This window comes from Mesoplodon mirus, assembly GCF_964341445.2.
Source record: "Mesoplodon mirus genome assembly, chromosome: 10".
Taxonomy (NCBI): domain Eukaryota; kingdom Metazoa; phylum Chordata; class Mammalia; order Artiodactyla; family Ziphiidae; genus Mesoplodon; species Mesoplodon mirus.
The window spans coordinates 94,194,211-94,207,288 of NC_138986.1; the positions used below are offsets into that span (position 1 = coordinate 94,194,211).

The 13,078-nt window shown below is 36.5% G+C and overlaps 1 long non-coding RNA gene and 1 pseudogene across 2 annotated transcripts in view; one reads left to right on the forward strand and one right to left on the reverse strand.

The window, feature by feature from the left end:
* The window catches only part of LOC309811528, a 247,351-nt gene that overhangs the window by 153,995 nt on the left and 80,278 nt on the right, over positions 1-13,078 (reverse strand). The gene's annotated exons all lie outside the window — the stretch shown is intronic.
* The window catches only part of LOC309810906 (transmembrane protein 41B-like), a 104,304-nt pseudogene that overhangs the window by 89,224 nt on the left and 2,002 nt on the right, over positions 1-13,078 (forward strand). The gene's annotated exons all lie outside the window — the stretch shown is intronic.

The following is a 13,078-nucleotide window of genomic DNA, read 5'->3' on the forward strand; positions in this document are numbered from 1 at the left end:
TAATTATTGATAGATATGTACTTATTGCCATTTTGTTGGTTGTTTTCTGGTTGTCTTTGTAGTTCTCTGTTTCTTTATTTTTCTCTTTGTCCCTAGCCTTGTGGTTTGATGACTTTCTTTAGTGTTATGTTTGGATTCCATTCTCATTGTCTTTTGTATATCTACTATGTTTTTTGGCCTACTGTTACTATGAGGTTCACATATAACAACAACCTATATAAATAACAGTCTATTTTAGGTTGATAGCAACTTAAGTTTGAACACATTCTAAAAACTACATTTTTACTCCCTCTCTCTTTGTTTTATGTTTTTGATATCATATTTTACATCTTTTTATTTTGTGTAACCCTTAACTAAAAATTGTAGTTATAGTTAATTTTAGTCCTTTTGACTTGCAGCCTTCATATTAACTTTATAAGTGGTTAATCCACTACCTTTATTGTATATGTGCCTTTACCAGTGATATTTTTACTTTCATACATTTCCTTGTTGCTAGTTAGTGCCTTTTTTTTCAGCTTAAAGAAGTCCCTTTCACATTTCTCATAAGGTCAGTTTAGTGGTGATGAACCTCTTTAGCTTTTGCTTGTCTGGAAAGCTCTTTATCTCTTTCACTTCTGAATGATAACCTTGTGGGTAGAATATTCTTAATTGGAAGTTTTTTCCTTTCAATACTTAGAATATATTGTGCCACTCTCTACTGGTCTGCAAATTTTCTGCTGAAAAAATCAGGGGATAGTCTTATGGCAGTTCCCTTGTACATAACAAGTTGTTTTTCCCCCGGTGTCTTTAAGATATTCTCTTTATCTTTAACTTTTGACATTTTAATTATAATATGTCTTGGTATGAATCTCTCTGGGGTCATCTTATTTGGAACTCTCTGTGTTTCCTGGACCTGGATGTCTGTTTCCTTCCCCAGGTCTGAGAAGCTTTCAGCCATTTTTCTTCAAACAAGTTTTCTGCCCCTTTCCATTGCTTTTCATTTCTACCTGAATTACCATGTTTCTGTATTGGATTTTTTTCTTTTTACTATTTAGTATTTCTTTTAGCACAGATCTTCTAGAAACAAGTTTTTTTTTCCTGTTTTTTTGTTTTTGTTTGTTTGATTGTTTGACTTCAAACATCTTTATTTTATCCTTCAAAATATTTGAAGGATATTTTTACTGGGTAAAGAATGCCAGCTAGGTTGGAAGATATTTTCTTTTAGAACACTTTTTACTTTTTCATTGCTTTCTGGCTTTGATCATTTCTCTTGAGATGTTAGTTGTCAGACTTGTCATTGCTCCTTTGACAGTAAATTTGACTTTTTTGTCCCTGACTGCTTTTAGGTGTTTTTTAATTCCTTTTTTTTTTTTTTTTGGTCTTTGTTTATCAGCAGTTTTATTATAATGCACCTAGGTGTGGTTTTCTTTGTATTCATACTGCTTGGGGTTTGTGATGCTTCTTGTATCTATAGATTGACGTCTTCTAGTTTGCATGAAAAATACTCAATTTCTCATCAACTACTGTATCTGCTCTATTCTCTCACCTTTCTCCTTCTGGGACTCCAATTACACATACATTAGATGTTTTAACAGTGTCTTATATATCTCTGGTGTTGTTTCTGTGTTTTTCTTTTCCATGCTTCAGTCTGAATATTTTCTGCTGACTCATCCTCCAATTCACTTATTTTTCAGCTGTTTCTAACTTGGTGTTAAATTCAACCATGAGTTTTTAGGGTTTTTTTTTTTAATTTTTCAGTATTTTTTCTATTTTTTTTGCTCAAATTCCCTATCTCATCATTTATATTTTGAAAATATTAATCACAGTCATTTTTAAGTCCATGTCTGATTCATCCAGTACCTGGATTGCCTAACAGTTTATTTGTTTTTGTCTATTTTTTCTCTTGGTTTTTCATTTTTTGAGCCTGATCTTTGGTATGCTTAGTAAGGTTTTTATTCAATACAAGCATTTTGAAGGAACAGTTGCAGGAATAAACTGAGGCTTTAGATGTTATCTGCTTCCACAGAGTATTTACTTATGCTTCTGTCGGAAAGAATAGAGGCTGATTACCTTAATTCAATCATGATTGATTTATCAATATTTCAAAGCAGTTTCAGTCATTATGATGGTTTCTTTTCCAGTTTGCCATTATTCTTAGAATATAGTCCTTCAGGATTCCCAAATAAAATCCTTCATGATTTATCAAGGCTCTTGCTCTTTAGTGGGCATTAAATTTGAATTTTTTTCTCCCCAGTGAATAGAAATAACTGAAAGCTCTACTTAGATTTTTAGTCTTTCAATAATAATTTTTGCTCAGTTTCTCAACCTCTCAACTGCTGCTTCCAAATTAGTAAATCACTCAAAGGAGAAGCATTGCAGAATACTGGACTAATCTCAATGCATTTATATTTCTTTTGGAGATACTGGCATCAAGCCTTTTTGTTTTGTAGCTCTCCAATATCTTCAAACAAACATTTTCCCCCAAAATGTTTGGGATTTATCCAGCATTTCTAGTTGGTCTCAATGCGGAAGTAGGTCTGATACACTCTACTTTCTTATCTGGAAGAGGAAGTTGGCCTATTTATTTGTAAAAGGACTCTTTCAAGGTGTATTGATACAATAATTGATTATCTAGTTTTTAGAGTAACAATGAAGTGTTAGTTTACTTTTTTCTGGGAAAAAATATACCTGTTAATATATTTCACATATACAAATAGGTTTATGTAGAACTTTGAAAGTTAAAAAAGCATAAAGAAGAAAATAAAATCACCTGTAAGCTTACCACCAGAGATAAATCCTGCTAGACATTTGATATATATTCTTCTGTTGTTTTTACTCCACAGTATTTTTCCCCCAATATGATTATAGTATATACCATTTTGTAACCTTCTAACTTAAAATATATTGTTAAAAGATATATTATCTTTTATATTTATATCTAATAATATATAGACATATAGTTAAAATATACAAAATGTATTATTAAAAGATATAAAACATCTTTCTATGTTATTGAATATTTTTCCCCTGCATATTTTTTTTGTTTTAGACAGTTATCAAAATTTAATAAATTATCATTATTAGATAGTAGGTTGTTTCTCAATTTGGGATCATTATAAACAGTATTTAGATAATTATCTTTATATACATTTATGAATTGTCTAAATATAAATTCCTGTAAGTGGGATTGCTGTGTCAAAGAGTACAAATACCTAAAGGTTTCTGATACATATATATAGCTAAATTGCCTTCTAGAAAACTTATCAGTTGACTTCCCTCCAAGAGAATATGAGAATGCCCATTTCCCTACACCATCTATCACTGAATAAAATTCATTTTTATTGTCAACTTGATAAATAAAAATGGATCTTTTTTACTTGCACTTTCGGTTGCTGGGAAAATTTGCTTAATAATTTAATTGTTAATTAGCTGCAAAACTCATTTGCTAACCATACTGGAAAATTTCCTATGGATCTGATAATATAATAAATAAAACACTGCCATGATTTGGAGATTTCTGATTATTTATGTTTGACTACATATGCTATGTAACTGCAACTAAAAGGCCATTTATTCAGTACCATCTCAATATCTTCTCTTCCTAAGAATGCATCACTAACATGCATAAATACATTGCACAACTGCATGAAGGAAGCAGAGGAGACTGGCTAATTATGAGAAGAAGGGCACAGGAAGAGATAACTAAAGTGGCACAAGAATGATAATCTTTAAATAACTTATAACCAAGTAACATCAAATCAACAGATATTTATTAAGACGCTCCATCTTTCCATCCTTGATTCCTGTATTATTCTGCATTTTGGGCAGGTTGCCGACAGGCAATCTTCTCTCAAAAGTATTGTTGGGCTCTAGTGTGTCTGTAAGAGCTGTCTTCAGACTCTCCTACTGCTGACTGGTATCAATTACACAAACTTATGTAAACTCCTACTCTATAGAGATGCAACAGGCAAAATCTTCCTGCCTGGCACTTTAACGCAGTCAAATTCAGCACCAAGACAGCAGTACTTACCAATTCATTTCTAGTATAGAAACCAATAAAGAGACCTTAATTTCCTCAGAACCTAGGCAGCATGTAATAAATTCTCCATATCTTCACAAATTTTTAAACAAATTATTTTTACTCTTATTCTGACCTTCAAAAATGCACTATAACCAGAACACAAAGACTAAAATCAAATGTTATAACATCATATGACAATACTTCATTTTATTTAAAAAATTTATCAATATAAATTGATATATAAATTATAAAATTATAGCTAAAAGTTGAGAAAGCAACTACCACAGCATAGTGGTACCAGACAATTTGAGTTCTAACCCTGCATCCACCATGTACTAGATGTGTGGCCTCTGCATATTTCTTAACATCTCTGTGCTTCGTTTTATTTGAGTGTAAAATGAGAACAATAGTAAATACTTTATAGGGTAGTTGCAAGGATTATATGGATTCCTACATGTAAAGCCCCTAAAGCCTGACACATAGTAAGCACCATAAATTGTGTTTGTTATTATTGTTATTACTACTACCGTCAAATAATAAAAAAGACTACCCATGAGCATTCAGGGAAAAGAAAGTGATGATCACCAGGAGCCAAAATGTGTTCATAGTGAGTCACCTTTCTTTTATCTTATACAACTGCCAATTCAAAAAATGTACCAAACTTGCCCATCTTTCTTTTTTTGAAGTTCAGTTTTTATCTGTGGAAAATAAGTAAAAAGAAAGACTACTTCCATAATTAAAGAGATTTTTTTAAAGAGATGTAGGAAGATAAGGTATTAATTCAACAATTAGGGCTTCCCTGGTGGCACAGTGGTTAAGAATCCACCTGCTAATTCAGGGGACACGGGTTCAAGCCCTGGTCCAGGAAGATCCCACATGCTGTGGAGCAACTAAGCCCGTGTGCCACAACTACTGAGCCTGCACTCTAGAGCCCAAGAGCCACAACTACTGAGCCCGTGTGCCACAACTACGGAAGCCCGCATGCCTAGAGCCCATGCTCTGCAACAAGAGAAGCCACCACAGTGAAAAGCCCACACACTGCAACGAAGAGTAGCCCCCCGCTCGCCACAACTAGAATAAGCCATGCAGCAACAAAGACCCAATGCAGCAAAAAATAAATAAATAAATATTTTAAAATAGTAAGGTATTAGGAAAAAAACAATTAAGCAGCCTGAAGCCTTTAGCTCTGAAGCACCTTGTTTCTTGCTGACTTACACCATACAAGTTATTAAAACAATCAGACTAGCAAGAAGGTGCCTCCAGAGGTTCACAGAGCGAAGACCCTACAAGGACTCAATACTCTAAGTGAAGACTAAGAACAGGCCAGCAATATTACACTGTAATAAATGGCAATTGTCAATAAGAAGAAAAAATTAAAAGGAAGTGGCAGCATCTAAAAAAGGCAGTATTTTACTTTCTTTCTTGCTTTATATGTAGATCTTGTCCTTTAATGTTTCCTGTAGACTCTGGATTTATCCATATGCCAACCATATCCAAAGCACTGATGTCTAAATAAAAAAGTGTTTGTAGGCGCTTGTGTATGTGTGTATTTTAAACAAAACTGGTTTTCTTTGACTTCTTAATCCTTTTCTTTGGATGCTTAACATAACATTCTTGGAAACAACTCGACTGCACAAACATGCAAACATTGCCACCTAGTGGCAGCTACCCATTTTAAGGTAGTCAAACAACACAGACTGCTGTGACATTTGAACGCCTTTCTAAAGGGAAACAAATATCACACAATCAGGCATCATGGCTCAAGTTCTAAAACCATCCATCACCCTTATGGTCTCTTGAGAAATAAGTAATCACAAGAAAAACTTCCCTGAGACTCTTCCCTGAAACTTCCCTTTAGCCTTGCTTACAGGATCCTTAATCTTTCTTGTCTTTCTCCTATCAGTGGCTTTCATCTTGGCTGCTCTCCTCTTTTACAGCATCTTATCTGTAAAAATTATTTTAAATATAACCAACTCTATTTTTAAAAATACAAAAATGGATTTAATTTGACACACTAAGGTCATCAGTTACTCCTTGGTCTTTAATTAGATGATTAACTTCATATGAATTCTTTCTCATGAATTTAAAGGAAAAAGAAAAAGAAAAACAACTCAGCCATTCAATTCAATTTTGTTTCTCCCTTCTTGTCTCCAGCCACCAAGTATCTATCAGCCTAGCAGGACAGTGGCAGAAGCCTGGAGTAATGCTGGATTCTAGATCCTTCTAAGCACATTCACACACAACCTTTTCATAAGGGAGTCAAATAGCCCCAAAAGCATTCACGTTTGGCATCTCCTCCACACAATCTTGTTTTTTAATTTCTTCTAAAACCACTGAAGCCCAATGAAAGATTTACTGTCTCTTCCCTTTCCACTTTTCCCATTTAAGCAGGCTTATTTGGCTCTGGACTCACCAATTCAGCAAAAACAGTTAATTACTTAAAGCAAGATTAGATTGTGCCCTATGATATTGTCTCCATCTGCTGTAAAAGAAAATTGCAAACCCAACCTACTAGTTATCATTTTCCAGATTGTGCTGATAAAGAACAGGCGTTAAGGGACTTCCCTGGTGGTCCAGTGGTAAAGAATCCTCCTTCCAATGCAGGGGACGCGGGTTCAATCCCTAGTCGGGGAACTAAGATCCCACATGCCACAGGGCAACTAAGCCCACGCACCACCATACTGAGCCCTTGTGCCTCAGCTAGAGAGCCCACGTGCTGAAAATTACAGAGCCCACACACTCTGGAACTCACGCACCACAACTACAGAGCCCATGTACCCTGAAGCCTGTGCACCAAAACTAGAGAGAGAAAAATCCGCATCCCACAACTAGAGAGAAGCCCGCACACTGCAACGAAAGATCCCCCATGCCCGATCCCCCTAAGACCCGATGCAGCCAAAAAATTAAAAATAAATAAAAATTTTTAAAAAGAGCAGGCTTTGAAAGTCAGTAAATGTTCTTGTGAGCAGAGCTGATGACAAAATTTGTAAGGCCTAGTGTAAAATGAAAGAACAAGTTCCTTTTTCAAAATACTGGGGATAAAATTGATGTTGAAGTTACTAAAATGTAAAGCTTTTTCCTTTCTTCCATAGTCTTTCTTTTGACTAGTTACAGTGTTTTTTATTTGCTACTTAATGTCATCTGAGTTAAGAAAAATTAAAATTTTAAATTATTATTATAAATTAATAAATTGAATTATTATTTAAATTTTATTTTTTTAATTATGAGTTTTACTTTTCATATTTATATTATGCAATAACAGTTTTTAAACACAAGAGGACTTAACTGGTTGCAGAATCACTGAAATTACATAATTCATGTTTCATAGCTCATACATGCATATGTACTTCATTCTAGCAGAGAACTAGAAACACTGAACAAAACTAACTCAACTGTTTTTATTTCATTTCTTGGTACCAGAACATTCTACCAACACTCTCTACCTTTGGTTTACTAGTAAGTAAAGGAGGACTGAAAGAAAAATAACTGTCCATTTCTATATTATCACTTCTAGCATAAGGACTTAGCTAGCGGAGGGCCAATAGAGGTTTCCATAGACATTTGTATTTCTTAGAATGCCATTGCCTCTTTTTTTTTTTTTTTGGCCACACCACGTGGCTTGTGGGATCTTGCTTCCCCAACCAGGGATCAAACCCAGCCCCCTGCAGTGGAAGCACAGAGTCCTAGCCACTGAACCGCCAGGGAATTCCCAACCATTACCTTCCTTAGGCATTCAAAGCAAATTCTAGTTCAAAAAAGGTGTGTTATCAGGACTTCCCTGGTGGTCCAGTGGTAGAGAATCTGCCTTCCAATGCAGGGGACAGAGGTTCAATCCCTGGTGGGGGAACTGAGATCCCACATGCCACGGGGCAACTAAGCCCGTGCACTACAACTACTGAGCCCGCGTGCCTCAACTAGAGAGCCTGCGTGCGGCAAACAACAGAGCCCACCCACTCTGGAGCCCGCATGCCACAACTAGAGAGAGAAAACCCACACGCCACAACTAGAGAGAAGCCCACACGCCACAACGAAGAGCCCACGTGCCACAACAAAAAGATCCCGCATGCCGCAACGAAGACCCAACGCAGCCAAAAAATTTAAAAAAAAAAAAGTGTGTTCTCAGGGCTGTCGTCACCCCAACTTAGTCATAGACATAAAACTTACTTTATGTTTGTTTGAGTCTCACTAAACTACCATGCATCATGCATTTGCTGGAATTCTGTGCTCAGAGAGCATTGTGAGCAGTTTATGTGAATGGAGTGGTAAGAAAAGGTGGACAACATATTAAATTTACCTCTTCTGCTCATACACACGCTCCATCACCCCAGACTTCACTTACATAACATAAGCTCAAAGATAAAATTATTAATAATTTCAAGACAGGGACAGTAGAGCATTAAACCAAACATGGGTCCTTCTGAGCACAGAGCCTGGTGTGACTGCACAGGACATAAAACTAGCCCTGCTTATGAGATTTCTTAGGACAGAAAAGCTTCACTTTTCTTTAATGAGAGGGAACAACAGGAACTTTGTTTATTGAGTATTTACTTTGAGCACTAGGTTAAATCCTTCACATACGCTACCTCATCTAATTATCAAACAACACTTTGGGGTAAGTTTTTTTTTTAATTTTTATTGAAATATAGTTGCTTTACAATGTTGTGTTAGTTTCTGCTGTACAGCAAAGTGAATCAGTTATACTTATACATACAGCCCCTCTTTTTTAAGACTTCCTTCCCATTTAGGTCACCACAGAGGACTGAGTAGAGTTTCCTGTTCTATACACTAGGTTCTCATTAGTTATCTATTTTATACATAGTAGTGTATACGTGTCAATCTCAATCTCCGAATAGGTATTTTTATCCCCATTTACAAAAGGAGAAATTGGGAGTTTTAGAAGCTAAGTGATTTGCCCAATATCTCTCAACTAAAAGGTGGTAGAATAGGGATTTTAACTCTGGTTTGATTGAACCCAAGGCCTGTTGCATCCCACTACCTCCTTAAGAGCATTTACTTCACATCTTTTAATGATAAAATATTTTTAAATTGTTACTTTCATATATATCACATATAATAAACATATATATGCTAACATCCCAATAAGAACAAGTATGAATTAATAAAATAGCACAATTCACATGCTATTAAAAAAGAAATCTCATCTAGGCTTCTAGTTTAAAATGACAGACTAAGCATACACATTTACCTTCTTCCCCTGCTGAAGTTTCATTAAAATGATAATAATGCTTTCTTTAATAGATATAAACTTCAAAGAACAGAGAATGGAAGCTGTTGCTAAATAAGCAATCCCAAAATCAAGAAAAACAATTCATAAAGAAAAACATGCAGCGTAAATCCATTTATAAAGTTAAAAAACAGGCAAAGCTAAATAATCAGTGTTTAGGAAATACATCCATAGATGATAAAATTATTTTCACAAGAAAAGGAATGATTAACACAACCTTCAGTGTAGGAACTACCTCTGAAAGGAGGGGAATATGATTAAAGAAGAGAACACAGGGGCTTCTATAGTGTGCTGTTTCCTTTCTTACCTGGAGTGACAGGTACATGGGGATTCATTTTGTTATATATTTAAAATACATAATAATACTCTTGAATGTATAATGTATTTCCCCCCAAAATACTAACTTTTTAAAAAGATACTGCATTCATAAATAACTATAAGACAGTATGTACAAGACAGTATCAGATAACAGGAAAACTTTTGGAAATTAAAATTTGATTGCCAAATAAAAATTCAATAGAAAAGTTAGACAATAAATCTAAAGAACTCTCCCCGATTGCAATACAAGGAGACTGAAACATGGGAGAAAAGATGAGAGATTCGAAAGATTTATTTCAAGACATTTTACATTCAAATAAGAATTCCAGAAAGAGAAAAAAAAATGAGGGAGAAATTATCACAGAAGCACTAATTGATAATTTCCTTGAAGATTAAGTCAGTCTTTAGACCAAAAGGACTCATTCTGCACCCAGGATTAGATATGTCCCGGTAAAATACCATACCTCTGAGTATAAAGAAATGATCCAAAAAGCTACCCAGGAGAAAAGACAAGGGAGTGAAAATCAAAGATATTAGCCATCTCATCAGAACACAGGATGTGGAAAGGCAATAGAGGAAGGCCTTCAAAATTCCCATGGAAAATGATTTTTACCCCAGACTTCTATAGCCAACATAATAATCATTCATGAGGTCAGAGTAAAGACGTTTTCAAACATGCGAGGACTCGGAAGTTTACCTTAAATGCAATCTTTCTTAGGCATGAAAATGTATTTTAAGAAAATAGGAAAGTATACCATCAAAACAAAGAAAGAAGGTCATGGGCCCTCCCCCCCAAAATAGTCATTCCCAACTCAAGAGAGCAGTGAAGCGAAGTGATGGCCACACTCTAGCTGTCCTAGAGAGTCCTCGTAGAGATGGGAGCCAGGAGACAGAGGGTTGGGATGGAAAGACTCAGGGAAAATTTGAGAATATATAGAATAAATAACATGGATGGGAGTTAGGAAAAACTTGAGGATAAAACAAAGGCACTTGGTGAAGTGTAAAAAGGAAAATCTATTTAACGTGATGCAAAGAACATTCTCCATTGAGTGGCAGAGTAGTAATAACCTGTATCCCACAGACAAGGACATGTAATACTGGCTGTTACTTGTCTCTACAGTGAACGAAAATGCATGTGCGCCTGTGTTGGCTCTGGCCCTCCGGGAAACAGTGGTCAAGGCAGAGTTAGAAGGGCAAGAGATGTTTTGGGTGGAGAAGCCTGTGAAAGACAAAGGGGAGAGGGTGTAGGAGTAGGCACGAAAAGCTTTCAGTGCTCAGTGTAGGTCTGATGCCTGTGAAAGGAAAGGAAAAAAGAAGGAGGCTTGGATAGGGAGAGCGCAGACTATGGTACCACTCAAAAAACTCTTAGCCAGCCCCACAGGAAGTTACAAAGCAAAACTTGCCCTTTGCATGAGTTTCCTGTTGGGCAGCAATGGCCAGCACCTAGAACCCCACCGTGCTCAGTCATTGGCTGGAGTCACCCAGAGAGTGAGGGAGAGCGTGTCCTCTCCTCCAAGACTTTGGTGGACCTCAAAGGTGCTGCTGTTGACTGCACCTCTTGCTTGAGAAACTCTCTTAAAAGGAGACCTGAGTGGCCTCATATACTTCTTCCAATATATGCAACACACTCACCTAGACCTCAGAGGACACCACCTCAAGGCTGTGTCCAATGACTGCATCAGCTCAAAATCCTGGTTTTGTTGTTTGTTTGTTTGTTTTTCAGCGATATGCTCTCCTTTATATCAAGTCCAGATGTGGTCTAGTTATTTACCAAAAAACAAACAAACAAAAGCAGTTGTCTTACCCAATATACTCAGTGGTAGGGGAGGTACAGGATAATCACAATAAAAGCTACCCAATTATCAAATATCTTTGATGACATAAAATACACTTTACATGACAAACTTCATGAAGTTCACTCATATAGCTTATCTTCTAATTTACGTTTAAATAACACGGTCATGGTGTTAAGTGCCTCTTGGCATCATCAGTGATAACTGAGACTGGTCTTCCTAGTATCCTTGATTTCTTGCCCCTCCTAATGGGGGAAGTTATATTCTGCACTGAGCCTTAGGAGAGGAAACAAAGGCAGGTTCACGGACTATGATAATGGATAAACTAGATTGAAAACATTACCCATAAGTAATTATGTACCTTAAAAATTATTTAATGTGGGGCATATTTTCATGAGATAAAACTTTTATATGATATGCATACTTTAAAAAACAAATCTTAAATTTGAAAAAAAAAATGAGCCTATATTGTGCAAATTCCCAGAGCTCATAAGTGTCTCCATTAGCCAATCTAGAAGGCCTCAGTTCTTCTGTCTGCTTGTCCATTTTTCTCGCAGGCCTCTGGTTTGGCCCTCCAGGGGTTTCTTTCTTGTCTGTTATCCTCCTTAGACACTTCTGAAGTGAGGCTGCATAGCTTTCACAACCTACTTCCCACCAATGCAGGTTTGCAGATTTGCAAGTTGCTTTAGAGGTTAAAAAAAAAAAAAAATCACAGGCTTTTGCAGGCCTGACATGTGGATCATTTGGTAATAACATTCCCTCAAAAACTTACTACGATTCTAGTCTTTTAGTTTTCAAGGGATGAACTCAGCCAAAGATTTCATCAAAAAATTGCTTCAAGACTTGAGGACTGACATTTTACTTACAACCTCTGTATCCTGCCTAGAGCAGTGGCAGCTACTGGAAGCCAGCTGAGACTTGGGGACAAGACAACACCCTTAATCTCATCTTCACAGCCAGACTGGTTCCCATAGTCTAACAGAGGTGCTTGAAAAGGTTTGTGGCCCTATTCCTATCTCCTGCTAAAACTGACAGTTTTATAATTGCTTGAATTTGTATTACAGAATCAGTTTACTTCTTCAGCCCTGTGAGGCCCCAGATTACCAGAACCCCAGTCATCGGAGATTGCCTCAGGCACCAAGTCCTTCATCAAAGTTGTATTTCCCTCCATTTCTACTTGCAAACCAGCTAGTTCTAGCCTGAGCTCTCCTCTTTGGTGCAGGGCCTTTTAATAAAAGAGGTCAGAAGCAGCCAACAGACATTTATTTTTTTCCCCACCATCTCCCCTGGAGTTATTGGCTCACTTGGCCCATAATCTGCCCATCCAAGTGTCAGAGGTACATTTGCCACTGTTTTGCCACACCATAAAAAATGTGACCCCCTTTTACATTCTGCAATGTCTGTATCCTTGAAACTATCAACTAAATGCGCCTAGTTAAGTTTCTGTTACATATAGTACTCTACTTTCACATACCAAATTTTATTAGTTAGGGTATAGGTTCAGCTGTATGAAACACAAACCTGAGCTAACATACCTTTAAAAAGATAGAAGGTAATTTCCCTCTCCCATAGAGCAGCAGCAGGATAGAAGGAGGGATACACAGTACAGCCCCTTCCCTTAAGGACATGTCTTTAGAAGTATCACATATCATTTTCCCTCACAACTTCCAGGCTGGAACATAATGACATGGCCATGGTTCAGTGGAAAGAAAGCTGGGAAAT